Here is a 17,695-nt window from a genome sequence, read left to right on the forward strand (position 1 = left end):
AATTTCACTTCAAACAACGATATTTCCATGGAAATGTTATTGACGTTTGACTCATTTTGACGTTTTGTTATTTTATATCGCTTCTACTAAATTTTAAAAAGAGATAGATAGAGGTAAAGTTTGAGTGAGATAAAATGATAAAATGTCAAAATTTGTATTTCCGTCAAAAGACTCACATGTACAGTGGTCGTCATAACTATTTTGACAGATGTACATCTCTCGCTCTGGTGATAATAATTTATAACGGTTAAAGTTTGAAAAGAGAAAATCGATAACAATCGAATAAGTATGTTATAATAGATCACGTGATGGTCAAACTCTGTCATTTGGATGGTGTTTTGCTACAAGGCAACTCTTTTGTATTTAAAGTTCTATTTTCTGAGTGACAAAACTATTTTGACGGATGTTCCTCTGTATGCTTGGTAAGTTAAAATCATTTTTTTACAAATTTAAAACATACATCAAAAGGTTAAATTCATTAAGGCTCCGATTTGTGCAAAAATGGTTAAAACGGCAGAACTAGGTATTGAGGTTGGAGCATCTATTGTCGCAAGATTTAATTCCGGAGCGTCTATTAAACAAATATGCAAATAACTGAATTCATTAAGACAAACCGTACACAACCACATAAACAAACATAAAAGAACGAATTCTGTACACGGAAGGGTAGAAAACGAAAAACTACTCTAAAAGATGACAAGTTCTTTTTGAGAGAATTCACCAAAATCCTGAATTAACCCCTAAAAGCTTGGAGCTAAAAATGAAATTCCTCCAAAAAAGTTCCGTAAGTGAAAGAACAATTCGCAGACGTCTCAAAGAATATAATTTTGGGACGTATACCGAAAGAAAGATAATATTTATAACTCCTAAGAACAAATTAAAAAGATTGAAATTCGCAAGGGAATATGTTAATAAGCCTCTTAGCTTCTCGAACAAAGTTTTATGGACTGATGAAAGTTCCTTTGAGTTTCATAGATCACCTACGAGTAAAAAGAAATCTGTTGAAATGCGGAAAGCAATGCATAAAAAGTTTGTTCCAGTCTTGCAGACCATGTCCCATGGTGGTGGATCAGTAAAGTTTTGGGGATGCATTTCTGCAAGCGGTCATGGGGACCTAGTCCCAATCAATGGCTCCATGAACTAAAGCAAATATTTAGATGTGTTAAATGAGAATAGACTCATTGGAAACTCTTTCATTTTTCAACAAGATAATGCCCCTTGCAAAAAGGCAAAATGATCATCAAAATTCTAAATGACATTGGGTTGGAAACCCTCAACTGACCCCAAAGCCCTGACTTAAATGTCATAGAAAATTAACGCAAGATTTGAATTAAATAGAAAACGCCGTTTTTAGTCTTTTCATAGTTATATTTTTATTGACTCGTAAAGTACATAGGATAGGGTTATGTATGGAATAACACATCGGACAAATGGCCTCCACAGCTTTGCATGCACATGCGCACTCTTTTGTTGAAATTTTCCACGACCATTCTGCATAAATGTGGCTGAATTTCGTTGATGCAGCGTTGAATCTCCTCCTTGTTGACATAGGCTTGTGATTTCAAATAATCCCATAAAAAGAAGTCTAATGGTGTTAAATCACACGATCTAGGAGGCCAATTTTGATCACCGAAACGATAGAGTACACGACCTTGAAATGTCTCATGCAGTAATTGAATTGTTTCACGGGCTGTATGACATGTGGCACCGTCTTGTTGAAACCACATATTGGACACATCAATATCATCCAATTTTGGCAGAAAGAACTGTGTAATCATGTCGCGATATCGAGTACCAGTAACAGTCACTGCTTGACCAGCATCATTTTCAAAAAAATATCTCCCAATTATGCCTCCAGCCCAAAATCCACACCATACAGTCACGCGTTTTGGATGCATTTGTTTTTCGACAATCACATGTGGGTTCTCCCAACCCCAAATGCGGCAATTTTGGCGATTGACAAAGCCATCAAGATGAGAATGTGCTTCATCGCTTAGGATGATTTTGCTCGAAAAATCAGTATCCATTTGTTGATGTTCAATAATCCATTCAACGAACTCTCTTCTCTGTCCATGGTCATTAGGCTTCAATTGTTGTGTTAATTGAATTTTGTAAGCATGAAGACACAGATCTTTGGTGAGTATACGCTGTAGAGAGGTTCTTGGTTCCAGTCGCCATGAATTTTTCAATTAATCTCTTCACAGTTGACGAAGTTAAAACACTATTCCGACCATATTTCGTATGAAATTTTCGAACTGCAGCCGCCAAGCTTTCACTATTTTTGAAATATTCTTTAATAATGAAGACACGTTGGTCTATCGTGTAACGCTCCATTTTTAATAACCCTATACTGTTAGCTGTCAAATTGCTTTTTTTCAGGGTTGCCAACACTTTACTGCACAAATGGCGGCAAATTCAAATCTTGCGTTAATTTTGGGACACCCCTTAAAAGGAAAGAGGAATTCATCATTGAGTTCCAGGAGGGTTGTCAAAATAATTATGTCATAACAAAACGAGGTTTATATTTTAAGTCACCAATTAATCTAATTATAATAAAATAACTGTGCCACCATATTATCCATTTTTTGCCTAAGATCCAATTCCTATTTTAGTTTACGCCAAAAAATCTTTTAAATATCAAAATATGCCGACCACTCTAAATCTCAAAAACTGGGATTTCCAAAGAGATATTTTATTATTATATTCGTTTTCATTTTGATATTTAAAAAAGAACTACTATGTTTTTGAGAAAACCGTCAAAAGTTGTTTATTCCATTGTATATAAATAGATGCACAAAATTCATAATAGGAAAAGATATAAGCTAAATACCCTCCTCGTCCTTTCAATGTAGTTTCCCATGACCAATTTACAAGTTACATCGAAGAAAAAAGCATAGAAGTGTTAAATCTCAAGATTTCGAAAGCCAATTGTGATCATCTTTTTGAGAAATGACACGGTAAGAAAACACAAACATTTTTACTAATGGCGTGATTTCCAATTGTCAAATGTTCCAAAGTGACAGCTGCCTAAATAGCGTATAATTTTTGAGAGAATAAATTCAAGTGACATGACAGAAAATCCAATTGTGTCAACATCTGAATTCTCAACGTGTTAAAGACGGGATGTCATAACTTAACGTTGATGTGGTCAATGAGAATATTGACCTGAATTTTTTCATCAGACATTTCTCCGTTGACAGTCACACAAATTGTCAGCTTTGACTTTTGAATTAGAATCAAACGTCATTTTGATGTCAAACATCAACTTTGTTCATCTTAACTTTTATTATTTGACTTCAATAGTTCAGTCCTTAGACGACAGCAGGTACTTCCCTGTCACCAAGTATTCATACTTTGCTTGAAGTCTAAACAGCTTGAAACGAAAAAAAATCTGTATAAAAAGCCCAAAATGTTATCGATCCATGACCGCAATTTTTTTTAGCTTAAGGCGGATATATCTTTTAAAATAAAAGGCCTAAACAGATCGATTATAGATATACATATAGAAAATCACGCAATAGGATGTTGGTATCAATACATATACACAGTTTTCGTATACAAAAGTTCTCTTCAATTATTTTTTCTATTAATAAAAAAAATAACTATAATCATCACTTGAAAAAGAATAAAAGGGTGCGGCCCCAAATTCACCCTGTCTCTATATTCAATCATGATTGAACAAAATCTGAAGAAAAAAAAGAATACAAAATAATTTTACAAAGTGCTGACACATGTTTAGAATTATAGGTTCACGGTTGGACACAATCAAACATTTGGAACTTAACAATTCGGCCACCAAAAGAAAACAACAACCACAAAAATTACCCATCAATCTGTAATCAACAATAAGTCTCATCAATTCCGCCAATCGATCCATCATCATCGATATAAGTTCGTTTGATAAAATTAATCTGAGTTTATTTATGTTAACACTTCCGCCAGCATGGCTTATGGTTGCGTCTTCTTGAGCTTTTTCATCATAAATCGCATCACATCACACATTACACATTGGCCTTGAACTTGGTCGTTTTGGCTATTACCAAAGTCAAGGCTCTACATACTCGTGCACAAGACATCATCAGCTGATGGTACATCCAAGATTTCAGTTTTGATGTTAACTCAAGAAAAGAAAAAAAAAAAAACAAAGTCATACTCTTGTGGTTTTTAATTATGTTTTCTTTAGAGTTGAGACGGTTCGTCGGTGTCGGTCGGTGGTGGTGTGAAGTGATGGCTTGATGGGTGTTGGAAAAATATACAACTTTTTACGCCAAGTAGTTGGCCAGTCCAACTTACGGGTGACTAACCATAGGTTCGGTTGTTAAAGGTATTGTACTTGGTTGGAATCCATTTGAATTCATGCAAATCAACCAATACCGCGCGTCTCTTGCCATCTTCGTTCGGCCCGTTCATTAAGTTTCCACCATTGCCTCCGCCACAACCATTGTAAGTTTCGTTATACCATCGCTCGTCCAAGTTAGACGACTACGAACGACGCGACGCGACGATGTTAGTTAGAGCTTCAACAAAAGCAAAACAAGGTATGCCAAAGAGGTTTGGCTTAGCTCGGATCGGCTTTACAAGCAATGCGTTGGATATGCTGTCATCAGCCTCGGTTCTATTGTTGAACTTCCATGTGTGCGATCGTTATTTTAACAGCAGTATGCAAAGTGGCATTTGTCCGCCAGGCAAAGGACCGTGTTTACAAAATCGCAAATGGAATACTGATGATTCGGCAGCCGCGCCATCATAGCCAACTCCAAGCTGCACAGCTCCTACCCGGCTACCGACAATTGTTTATGCGGTCATCTCTAGGTTGACAGTCGACAACAACTCCTTTTGGATGGGATGCAAATAAAGGGACAGACACACTATACCAACAGCGAGTCCCTATTTGTGCAATATATAGCTCAGCTTGGTTTTCTATTTGGTTTATCTAGGATCATCCTCAATCAAACGATATACCTTAAGGCGAAATGCGGGTTCCTCTAAGGGTTCTTTTTTTTCTATATACTTGAACTTAAATGCGAATTTATGCGGACGTTAACGGGGAAACTTTTTTGAATCTTTGCAAATCCATGCAAAGGCTATAAGAATTGATGACAGGCCATCAGTGACATCGGTGCTTTTTAACTAACTTAAATGTCCAAATGTGATGCAGCTGTTGATGGTCAATTGGAGCACAAATAAGTTGATATGGGAATGTCATTGTGTACATTTTAGAGTAGAAGGGATTTTCTGTATAGATTTTAATTGAATAGGTATAAGACGAGTCTACTCTCGTATAAGTATCTATCAATTAGATTGAAAATGTTTCCCTATCGCAGGAGTGTATCATTCTCTGGTTTTCATTTGACAGTTGTTGGGATTTCTTTCTCACAATTCTAATGTCAATTATTTGAAGTTTAGTAACTTTTGTATAAACTCGAATGATATTTTATACTCTTCGTGGTCAGTGACTTTTAATTCTTCAAACTCTAGTTTAGTGAAGTGAATGGTCAAAGAGAAAGAACATGTCTACTTTTTTCTTGGTATCTTTTTAAGACTTTACTTTGCTATAATAATACTTTTTAAAATAAAAATTAGTTTTCAAAATTTCAACGAAAAAATCAAATTATTTAAGACGAAACTCACGGTCAGTACCATGAGAAAGAAGAGGACTAGTCATCTAAGTTGCGCACAACTTAAAATTGTTGGTACTGGTATTCCCAAATATTTTTGCGCTATTAACTTTAATAGGTTTCATTTTTAAGGTAAAAAAGATTTTCCAGTAAGAGGATTCAATTCGAAAATCATCTTTCACTCTTGAAGCAGGCATTCTTCGACAAATACGTAAATAAAAAACCTAACGTTATTACGTTAAATTGCAGGTTTGTTGATTTTTCATCGTATTTTGCAGAAAGACTGAGGTTTTAAGGCTTTAAAGTCCACACCAAAACTAAAGATTATTAATCTTCAGAAACTTGGTATCGGGTCCTTAAATTACCCCAAAATTATCCTGAAATTACCCAAAATTATCTTGATTTATATGAAAAAGCTTTTGTCATTTTACTCGTCTTCACTTTGGAACCTACTTTGGCAACAAAAGTTGTCGCATTTGAAGATCTGATAATCAAGAATGGGTTATTGGAAAGCTGGTTCATCCTCAACGTGTCGGTGTTTGGTTCCGTTTGTTGGCTGGTGGTGTCATTGGACCTCACTGACCGTGTAAGACGTGATCACAATTAACCACTAAGACTTTGTGATTTGACAACTTTAGACTTCGTTTTTAAAGCGCAACGTCCCACAATTGGTTCAAGTGGTAAAAGATCGTTGATCATACCCGTTTTTGTAGTATCAAAATGAAGCTTCTTATTGGAAAACTTTTTATAAGTACATATATGCTAACATCGTCTATAGCCTTGTAACTTATTCCCTTGGCTCCATTACTCGAACACAATAAAGGTTAAATCACAGATCTCAATCTATAAATAGACCTTATTTCTTTATATACGAGTATATGTTGGTAGCATATCAAGTCTTCCAGAAAAATGTCAAATAAACAAAATTAACTCATCCATTCGTCATTTTGAGCTTAAAGAACTTCTACGCAATAAACTTCCAATCAATTGAAAAGAAATAAAAAATAAAAAACTATATTTAGGTTCGAATATATAGAATCCCTTTAGAAGGTCTATACAAGGCTTTAAAAAAAGATGAAAAAATAAGGGTTATAACATGATCAAAGCATTTTGTCCCAACTTATACCTTACATGACAAATTTAAACACACAAATCCCGAAGAGGTATTCGTCTGTCAACAAATTGATTGATCACGCCGACAAACTTTTGTAACATTTGGTTTCTGTTTTATGGGTTCCATCTAAAGGCAACCCTATTTATTTCCACCAGGCAAAGCGGCAAGAACGGACGGTGCGGCGCATGTTGCGTTTGTCCAGACTGTGTCTTATATACAAAAGATAGATTTGTTAGTTTATTTGTCTTTTTATTTCCAAAAAAAAGTAAATGAACGCAAAACAAAAGGGAGTTCTTTGTTAATTTATTATGATGGGTCTTTGACAAAAAACAGAACAAAAACAGAAAAAGATCCCTAATGTGATGCTTTGGTGATCTTCAAGGTCAGAAAATCAAGAACATGATGTGAATCTTAAATTATATCAAATGGGTATGTTTTGTTATAGGATCTTTATATAAAAGACGCAGATGTGAAAAAGAAGAATCATTCTTCTTTGTGAAAATAACTTCCTTGCCTTTTCGTGCTTAGCAAACAAAGTTCCTTACAAATTTTAACATACAGTCGAATTCAAGTTTTTGTTGTTGTTGGTCTTATGTGATTCTAAATTATGCATCAATAGCAGCCATCAATCATTGACAGTCTCATTCATTTGACAGCTTATCTTTGCATCACCATCATCTTCATCTGCCTTTTTGAAATGGTCCTCCAAAATTCACGCCATTCGCAAAAGAATCCTTTATTAGCTTTGGTATCAAGTCTCCATTAGGGGAGAACTTGCGAACCTCTTTTGAACAAATTAAAGACAAATTCTTAAAAATATATAGCATACTTATAAGAATAAACGACGTTATAAACAAAACTCACACCAAGTCTCTTGCTTATATTGTTTGACGCTTCCGTAGTTTATTTTTTAACAACAATTCCAAAGAAATTCTGATGATTAACTGTGTTTTGTTTGTTGGCCAAATAACAAATGCATTCAACTGATTATTGCATAATTTACATGTTTGCTTTGGTATAATTAATTCGGACATGACGATAATGATGATTATTTTTGTGTTGAACCCTGATGAACTTTGATAATTTTTGTTTGTTGATTTTTGTTCAAAAATAAAACTTGTTTACCTGCTTCAATTTTGGAGAATGATCTTTTGAGTGGGTTAGGAAACACAAATAACGGGATGAGCTTACAATACCAGAAAGAGTAAGATTTAAATTTAAGGATAAGAATATGTCAAATACTTACATGCACGTAGTACCAAAAAGGAGGTCACAAATCCTGGTTGCTCTACACCAATCCACAATGAATTTTTTGTTCAATTTGTGAGTAAGTAACGGTTGAGTTACATAAAAGGATAACGTTTTATATTGGACTTAAAATTCTACGAATTTCTTGAGATTAATGCCTTTTCAGTTTTAACGTTTAATGAGTGCAGTGATATGGAAATATTGTCACGTTTTTTAACTCTTACAAGATAAATAATGACCCGAAAGTATGTGAATTTGTCTCATGAACTTGATTAAATTGTCAAAACAATGAAAGAGTTTATGTGGCTTTTTAGTCTTTAGTAATTTAGTATTTCCTAAACTTTTAAGGGCAATATCAGTAGATGATTGATTTCTTTTGATTTTCAACTCATTTCAACAGTTTGTTTGTTATAACGACAACTTAATACAGGATGGTCAAAAGTTACATCCCTTGCAAATGATTAGTCGATCATCTGACATCTTAACCGTCACTGATGAGATTGGAGCCTTAAATAAGCTTGTTTAACGCACACTGCAACGCATCAAATTAGAGTCATTAAGAATATTTCCCTCAATAAAAAAAAATATAACTGCAGAATGATTACAATATTATATTTACATCACATTTGTATCTATGTAAATACTTACATACATACCTCTGTATCTGGGGTAAGTACACCTAAGTAGTTAAATTAAAGTCCAGTCATACTTTGAATTTGAATAATCAAACTGGTTTTTCAACCATTATTGTAATGGAAATCCACCACGTAAGTGTTATATGTCATAAGATCTTTTCAGCTTAAAGATTTATTGGAGTTATTTTGATGGGGAAAAAGTCTATTCATGTGCAGGCTTTTCCAATAAGCGGTTTTATTCTAATATTGACAAAAAAACGAGTTATTTTGCATACGAAGTCAATGGTTATTTCATGCCTTAGAAAGAAGAATAAATGCCTTTGGCAGTTCAAAGCGCTATCAGCCAAATTTACTCCATTGATTCGGTTGAAGGATTTCATGAAATTTTAAACAATCAACTGATGTCATATTTGTGGTCCTTGGGAATCGCTTTTATCTGAAACTGAATTAAATAACGCTAATGATACTCTATTATCTATTGTCAAAGAATCTGTAGATTTGTTCCAAATAAAAAAGCCAAATCTAGGAGTAATCCTGCATGGTTTAACAAGAGTCTTATAAATCTTAAAAATAGAAAAAATAAATCTTATAAGTTACTTAAAACTAATCGCCATGATCCAAATATGAGGGTAAGCATTTGTCTATTCATAAAGAATTCGATACGCTTAATACATTTTTATATGAGGCTTATTTGTCCTCTTTTGAGTCAAATATTAATTATAAAAGTGAACATTTTTAAAATTACATTAATTCTAAGCGCAAAAGCAATGGGTATCCAAGCTGTATGAAGTATCTGAATAAATCAACGAGTGATGGTGAAGGAATTTGTAATTTATTTGCTGTTTATTTTCAGTCTGTTTACTCCACAAACACTCCAACGAATGTTTGTATACCATGAGTTTCTTCTATCATTTTAATAGGGTCTATAGTTCTGAAGATTTCTGAAGTAGAATCAGCCTTATAAAGTTTAGATACCAACGCAAATGCAGGCCCTGATGGGATACCACAAATTTTATTGCTTAAATGTGCATCATCGTTACCTTTTCCATTGACAGCTATTTTCAACCTATCGCTCGTGAAAGCTGAATTTTTAGAATGTTATAAACTGTCTTATAATATTACACCAATTTTTAAATATGGATCTAAACAAAAAATTACAAATTACATTACATTACATTACATTTCACACTAATCAGCACATAAATGTGCAGACTAGAGAACACAGCACCTTGAGCAACTAGGCTATGTAAGGTGATAACAACACAAGACATTAATACAAGACAGAAGGACAGAAGAGAAAGAACAACAGAAAGAAAGAACACATGACAACAGCACGCAGTAGGTTTCGAGACGGTCCCCCATCTTTCTACTAACCACGCTCACTGATGCTTGATCTCGGTGATCGATGGGAACCGAAGCTTTATCAGTGACTAGGCCGTTGCCCAAAAATTACAAATTAAAGACCAATCAGCAATATATCTGCTCTTACGAATTTATTTGAGAAATCAGTCTGTGACAAGCTTTTTTGTACAAACTTTTGAGACTGGGATTTCAATTTAAGTTTCTGGATTGGTTCTAATCTAATTTAACATCGAGAGTTAAAGTCGTTAAGATTGACGAATATTACTCTAATCAAATATTGCTTCCATCTGGTGTCCCTCAAGGTAGCCACTTAAGCCCCTTAATGTTCCCGCTATTTGTAAAAGATATTTCCAACATTTTTCAAAATTCTCAGTGTCTTCTTTTTTGCGAGCGACCTTAAACTTTACCGTTGTATTTAATGTTGTGATGATTGTATTTTATTAAATGATGACTTAAATAAATTAGCAGATTAGTGTAATATAAACTCCTTATATCTTAATATTTCAAAATGCCAAGTTATGTCGTGCTTTCGTACGATTTCTCCAACCTTTAACGAGTTTCAAATTGATAGTTCTATATTGGATCGTGTAGCACAAAAGAAAGATTTAGGTGTTATCCTTGATACTAAGCTTTCTAACTTTTTCATAGATCTAACTATGGTCGTAATGAACCGATTTCTCGTTGCATCGGACAAGCAGTTTGTTCTAGTTTGGATTTTTTTGTAGAATTTCCACTAGAGATACCTTTAAAATGTATGTTTTAAATGATGAATGAGATGACAGATTCAAAAAGGCAATTAAATGAAAATGAAACCTCTTATTGGAAATCCTCAAGTTATTTTTGATGGGAAACAATCTAGACAAGTGCACATGTATTGAATACAAATTCAATAAAATAGTTGAAGATCAATTGGCTTTATAAGCTAATTAAGGACCAAATATTGAACTTAATTCTTCAAAAAATTAGTACAAATTACAAATTGACACGAAGGAGATGACGAATTCAAAAAATTATTTCTTGATAATTCTCTGTCATCAAACGTTTGACTGATATTTTACTTGCTGTATTGCATGATGCGTAGTCATGTTGTATATTATCGGAAATATTTGAAGACAAAGATAACTTCGGCATTAAACTGCATAAAACCGTAACTTTTTGGTATGTTATTCAGGATAAAGTCTTTTAAGAAGATTAAGCTAAAAACGATACTTCTGCTGGTTCACATACGTGTTAACCAAGAAATGAGTCTCATAGATAAAGATGGTTTGCCAATATATTGTAAAAAAGTCAAACACAGATTACTAGCACGATCGCTTTTTGACAGTATTACTTATTGAAGGCCTATAACCACAAAAAATAACAGATTTTCTTCTCAAACGAAAGAGCTGACGCAGAAACTTGAAAACATTGAAATAATTTTGTTTTTAAATTGTGTATTGTTTTTAGTACTTTACTAAGGAACTGTTATCAATGTAGTACCCGTGTCATGATTTTTTGTTCGTTGGACTGTCATGCCAGAAGTCTTAGGTTCGATCCCTGCCTATGCCATCTAATGTTTTTCTTCACGGTTACTGTCTCGTGCGAGGAACTGACAAATGCTCCAAGAGTAATTCTTGTCATGAAAAAGTGCTTTCTCAAATTAGCCGTTCGAATTCGGCTTAAAACTGTAGGTCCTCTCCATCACTGATAACAGTACTCGCACACAGGAATGGTTGAGAGTTGTAAGTCATGTGGCCTTAGTTCTCAACGGACTGTTGCGCCACCCAATTTATTTTGAAATGAAAATGAAAATAATTTACATCATTGACATAGTAAAACATAAAATTCAAAAGCTTCCTAGTTAAAAATGATTCATTTACGTTTAGACATAATTTGACACCACAAGCTACACACACAAGAGTTACTGTGTTCCATTCAAAATTTCTGTTTATACTTTCGATTAAAAATTTAAAATCTGAGTGGTTATTTTTAAACTTTCACTAAAATATATTAAACCTACAATTAATATTTGATTATCTATTTTAAACTCTTTAAATATTTAAAAATAAACTGTCAGATGACAGTTCACATAAATATATTGCTCTTTCATCAATTAGCAAGTAATTTAACTAAACAATCAGGCGTCAGTATAACCGTAGGTTAATCTTGCATATATCTATCAAATTGACAGCCATGTTTCAGCTAATTGACACCTAAGTGAGAGACATACAATATTGTAATGGTGACAATAATCAAATAAATATTTTATTCAAACAAACTAACACATGTCGCTCCATGCCTCCATATACCCTCCATTGATTATATCAACTCATCGATGAGCAATTTAATGGGAATACTAGGCAGGTAGACATTAAAATGGTTATTCTAATTTGATTAAGAATAAACCCATGTAAACGTCAATAAATATAAATTTCATTTTATGACGAAACAAAAAACGACCAAAAAACTGACCAGCTCATTGTCCATTCATCACAAAGAGATCCCCCACCACAACATCTTGCGGGCTAATCGTTGTCATTCCAATGTGAATAACCGAACTACTCGACTACCTGTAGTTAAACATGCCGGATGATTCAGCATATCCAAAGAGATACAATATACAAAATCAACAAAACATCAGACCAAAAAAAAACTATTAGAGGCCGGTGGCGGGTGTCGAGGCTTTCCCAGCAGCGACTAACTAACTTACCTATACTCGAGATCGAGACGCCAATCAACCGCGAGAGAGATACAGTTGGGTTTTTGTCTAAACTTTTTTAAACAACACTTGAACCTGAACCGGTCGCCTTGTCTTCCATCGTTGTCGTTCTTGTCGACGTTCGTCGTCGTCATCGTCATCGTCACTGGTTGTCCCCCGTATTATAGTCTCTCTTCTGGTTTGAGACTGATGAGATTGAGATTGAGGCTTGAGAAAGATACTCTGTTAAAATACACTACACGTTATAAATATATAGGCAGTTATGGTTCTGGCGGATGTAATGCAAAGAATCACTTCATTAAACGTTTTAGTAGTCGGTAAAGAACACTTTCAATTGGATGTGCCAGTTTTTATAACGCGCTGTGATAAAGTGTAAATTAAATAAAAATAAAATATATTTTAAGAAGAATTTGTGTGTTTCGAAAAAGGAATAGAATCAAATAATTGTTAATGCAGTTTTATTAAAATAATAATCAAAGTGAGAAATTTATTTGTATTAATTTTCCTTTCCTCTGATTTAATAAAAATAAGATTATACTTAAAATTCTTGTATAACAGCATCAAAAAATAAAAGTGGAATAAAGTGTTAATTGAAAGGAAAGTGTTAAAAAAGGCCTTTGTTGATAAAGTTAATTATTATTAAGTGTTTTGGTGAATTTTTGAAATAATCAAAAAAAAAGTGAGAGTTATTTATAAAGAAGACTTAACTTGGTGTGATTTTTGGATATCGGTAGTTGCTGTCAACAAAATATATTTTAGGTGAGAGTTAATATTGATTTTGAAGCAAGAATCAATATTTTGTTGTACAAATTTATCTATGAAAATATTTGTTCATTGTTTTTTTTTTGTGACAATTGTTTATCTTGTCTGTGGTTAACATCTGTGTTTGACATGGGTCAGAGACCTTTTGAGCGTTCTCTGTTTTTTTTGTGTTTGTTCGTTCACATGTGATTTCATTTAAATAAATTACTAGAAATGTTTATGTCTTGTTTAAACACAAATATTCTATTTACTTTGGATCGTTAAACTAGTCAATTTACCAATGTTGCTTTCTTATCAGATATACGATGTTTTTAATTAATTTAGGGCTTGAATTTAATATTCATAGAATAATAAGTTAGTTAATTATTTATTTTCTACAACTCATACAAAATGTTCCCGAATGAATGCAAACTACATTTTATAATATGTTTAAAGTAACTTCTACATTCAAGTCTTTTATTAAAGACTCCTCGTTAGTTAAATTTCCCACTTTAGAAACTCAAAATTTTTAAATGTCTCGACGTTTCCTTTATTTTTAGAAAGGTTTTCACTACATCTTCAATAAATGTCTCTTTTAAGTTGAAATATTTTATGAAGCTCAAATATTTCACAAACATAAAATTGAAATTCCTTCAGAGTCATTGTTCATTTAAAAGACTAATACTTTAGAGATCTCTTAAAATTTTTAGAAAAATGAATTGTTTATTTTTGAAAAAATAACACAAACAATTGATTTTTGACTCAAATTAAAACAAAAACATCAGATTTTACATTTCTTAATCATGTAAACCACAAAATAGATTTAACATTAAAAATCTAGCCTAACCTCTTAAAATTAAAGTTAAATACAAAAATGCTAATTTTCATTGTTTCAATTCCACATTTTTTATATTAAAAACAGTTTTTATATTTTCCAAATATAAAACAAAATATAATTAAACTTTAAAAAAATGTTCAAAAACTTTTAACAATATAATTGAATCACTCTAAAAGTCTGAGAAAATAACACCGCTCTAAAAAAAAGGTTTATTTTCTTTATAATGTGTTCTAAAAACTAATGGGGTTGAATTATAAACAAAAATATTTGGTTTCGGAAAAAACACACATATTTCAAAAATGTCTTCTTTTCAAATTTTAAAGAATCTTTATAAGAAAACTGTCAAAATCAGTGTCAATTTTTTTTAATAAATTATCCGACAAAACAATATTTCAATCGCATTAACTTTGCATACAACTTAAAACTAATTTTTGAGCGGAATCCTTAATGTATTTTCGTATTTCTACTTTTCGAAATTCTATGTTCGCACAGCTCGACTTTTTAAAATCCAGATTTTCACTAACAACAGAAAATGCATTGGTAAAAAATTCGAACTCAAGACTTTAATGAAATATGACATAATATAAGTAGAAGTAGTGAAGTCGGTGGGTCCCCCGATTACGTCCTACAGTGTGCGTCTGTCCTTGCGACTACAGCCCAAACCATTGATTCAATTGAGTTCAAACTTGGAAATTAAAGTGTTAAGCCGACTCACGTTAGGCGTTATTTCCGTTTTTTAACTCCTCCATAGCTCAAGAACCAGAAGAGATATCAACTTATACAGATAATAAGGCAAAAAGGTGCAGAAAGGGCTCTCAAGAAAATTGCGTGGGTGGTTTTTGTCACCTCCAAAATTTTACGACTGAAATATGATTTATCTCCAAAAAAAAATGTGTGCAACGAAGAATAATGTTTTTAACATCTGATAAAATTTTGAGAAAAATCGAATTGCCAGTTTTTTTTTATAAAAAATAAAAATCTAAAAAAAACATTACTTAAAGTTCGTAAAAATTGGATATCGATTCAAATATCTTTTCTAAAACTTGAAATTAAGGCTTCAAGCTTATTTTATCTTATAAGAAATATTGTTTTCAACATTTTGAAAAATGTTGAGAAAAATCGAATTGACAGTTTTTTTACAAAAAAATAAAAACCTAAAAAAAAAATGTATAAAAGTTGGTAAAAATTGATTTTCAACTCAAATAACTTTTCAAAACTTTGAGATATTGACATTAATTTACTTTTATCTTTCAAAAAATCTTGTTGTCAACATTCAGTTAAAGTTTGAAAAAAATCGAATTGACAGTTTTCTTACAAAAAATAAAACTCTAAAAAAAAAACAATACTATAACTTGGTAAAAATTTACTTTCGACTGAAATAGCTTTTCAAAAATTAAAAATATTGGCTTCAAACTTATTTTATTTCACAGAAAATATTGTTTTCGATATTCAGTAATTTTTATATAAGAATCCAACAGTCCGTTTTTTCATAAAAAATAAAATCTACAAAAAATAGTTCGCAAATTTGGTAAAAATTGATACGAGTACATATAGACAAACTTTTATCAGTGTGGGTCGCATCCCAGCCTCTTTTTTTAATATACATTTCTGGTTTAAAAATTGAAAATTCGGATTTTCTCAAATACGAATTGATAGATTTTTATTTAATTTTATCTAAAATGTTTTTCTAAACTTGGTTTCTTTCGAAAAAAACAACAAGAATTGCTACAGAAGGGAACTGTTATTTTGTTTTTAAGATTTATCAAGAATAAATCAACCGAGCTCTAATACTGTCTTAATAATATTTACTGGTCAAAAATATCATTGTTTTAATTTTTGATTTTTAAAGAAAACATTAAACATTTTTTTCGAAATTCGATATCTCAAAAATAGGTAATCGTTTTCTAAAGAAATTCAAATGTAAAACGTATTTTAATAAGTTCTAAATAAATTCATACTTTTAAAACTCAAATTTAAAAACTTTTTATTTACAACCGTTCTTACTAAAGTGTTGAAAAACTAAAGTGTTTTAAGAAATCAAATTGCATTTAAATTTTTACAAACACACTTTTTTTTAACATACTCATTTTATGTATTTCTATTCGATTATGTAAAATATTCTGTTTTCAAACCTCGGTTCCTCAAAATACTTAAGATTTTTGTTTAATTGAAATTAAATCCTTACAATTTTATTTTAACTATAGAAGCTGAAGTAAATATAAAGTACTTCTTTTTAATGTTTACCACATTGAAATGATTTTTCACAAAATTTTGTTTTAAAAAACAGTTAAAATCGGAGTGTTTTTTTATTTTTGGACTGTTTAATAATATTTTTAGAATTGTGTATAACAAAAGCAGCATTTTGATCCAGTGAAAATCAAAACCCTTACAAAAAAATAACGAATTTGGTAAAGCATCAATTTATTAATTAATTTTTCTATATTGTCAAATCATTTTTAAAAATACAAATATTTTTTCATGGAAATACACTTAGAAATCAATTTTCGACAAATCACCAGCACTGAGTTTGTCTTCACCGCGCAAAGAAAAATCAATTATGGCTCTTTTCCTTATGAATAGATTTTTGTTAATTTAAAATTTGACATCTTCAGGTAGGGAATAAATGCAAATATAGAGCTATTCAAAATAAAACTACTTATTGGAAACATTTTTGTTTGTTTAATATTTGGCACCATATCCCTTAACTAGTCTTTTCATTTTGTGTTATTTAGTAACTTACAATCTTGCTCCTCTTTGAGTTAATTGAAAACTCTTGTAGCCTATTTCTAAAATTTAATTTATGCAAATAAAGAAAATTTCCTTAACTGTTTTATAAACTAACCTTTAGACAGTTATGTACTTCCCTTTCCATTATAATGACTTAAAATCAATCATCCTATAGTTAAAGTTCAAATTGCTTACTATAAAATTAACCTAAGACTTCGTTTCCCTAAGACAATTTATTATTTTTCCAACAAAAAATACCAATTAAAAAAGTCTTTACCTAACTCCTGATAAAATTGAAATTTTAAATGATTTTTAATTATACCCTACACTACACAATGTGCCTACATCCTAGATGCAAGTCCTAGATTCTTTATCATATAATCAATCCAAGAAGATTCACTCCTCTTAAAATTCTTTGTTAGCGTGTTATAAATCTTAAATCTACGTTTTGCATTTTCTAATTTAATTTATTCGCAACAAAAGCTATTGCTTTAAAATTTATACCAAACCAAAAAGCAACACACAATAACGAAAGGATGTTTATGGGGCTGGCCATTTTCTCGCATCTTTTATAGAATTCAGGATGTGAGCGAGCTCAAGACTAATTTACATTTTTATGAACTTTTCCTTTGCGCCAACCAAACGGCCCTAAACGTAAGAACATTGAACATTGTATACGATGCCATTGCGCGTTTGGTTTGCTTGTTTTTTTTT

At 31.8% G+C, this 17,695-nt stretch overlaps 1 protein-coding gene across 5 annotated transcripts in view; it reads left to right on the forward strand.

Annotated features, from left to right (window-relative positions):
• LOC129948839 (transcription factor mef2A) overlaps positions 1 to 17,695 on the forward strand; it is a 263,817-nt gene that overhangs the window by 219,468 nt on the left and 26,654 nt on the right. Inside the window, exon 1 of one of the 5 annotated variants that reach the window (XM_056059937.1) lies at positions 13,105 to 13,434. The exons of the other annotated variants lie outside the window; for them this stretch is intronic. The gene's annotated coding sequence lies outside the window, so the exon portion shown is untranslated. Of the gene's footprint in view, positions 1 to 13,104; positions 13,435 to 17,695 lie in introns of those variants that run through there. 5 annotated transcript variants of the gene reach the window in all.

The sequence above is a fragment of the Eupeodes corollae genome, chromosome 3 (genome assembly GCF_945859685.1).
Source record: "Eupeodes corollae chromosome 3, idEupCoro1.1, whole genome shotgun sequence".
NCBI lineage: Eukaryota > Metazoa > Arthropoda > Insecta > Diptera > Syrphidae > Eupeodes > Eupeodes corollae.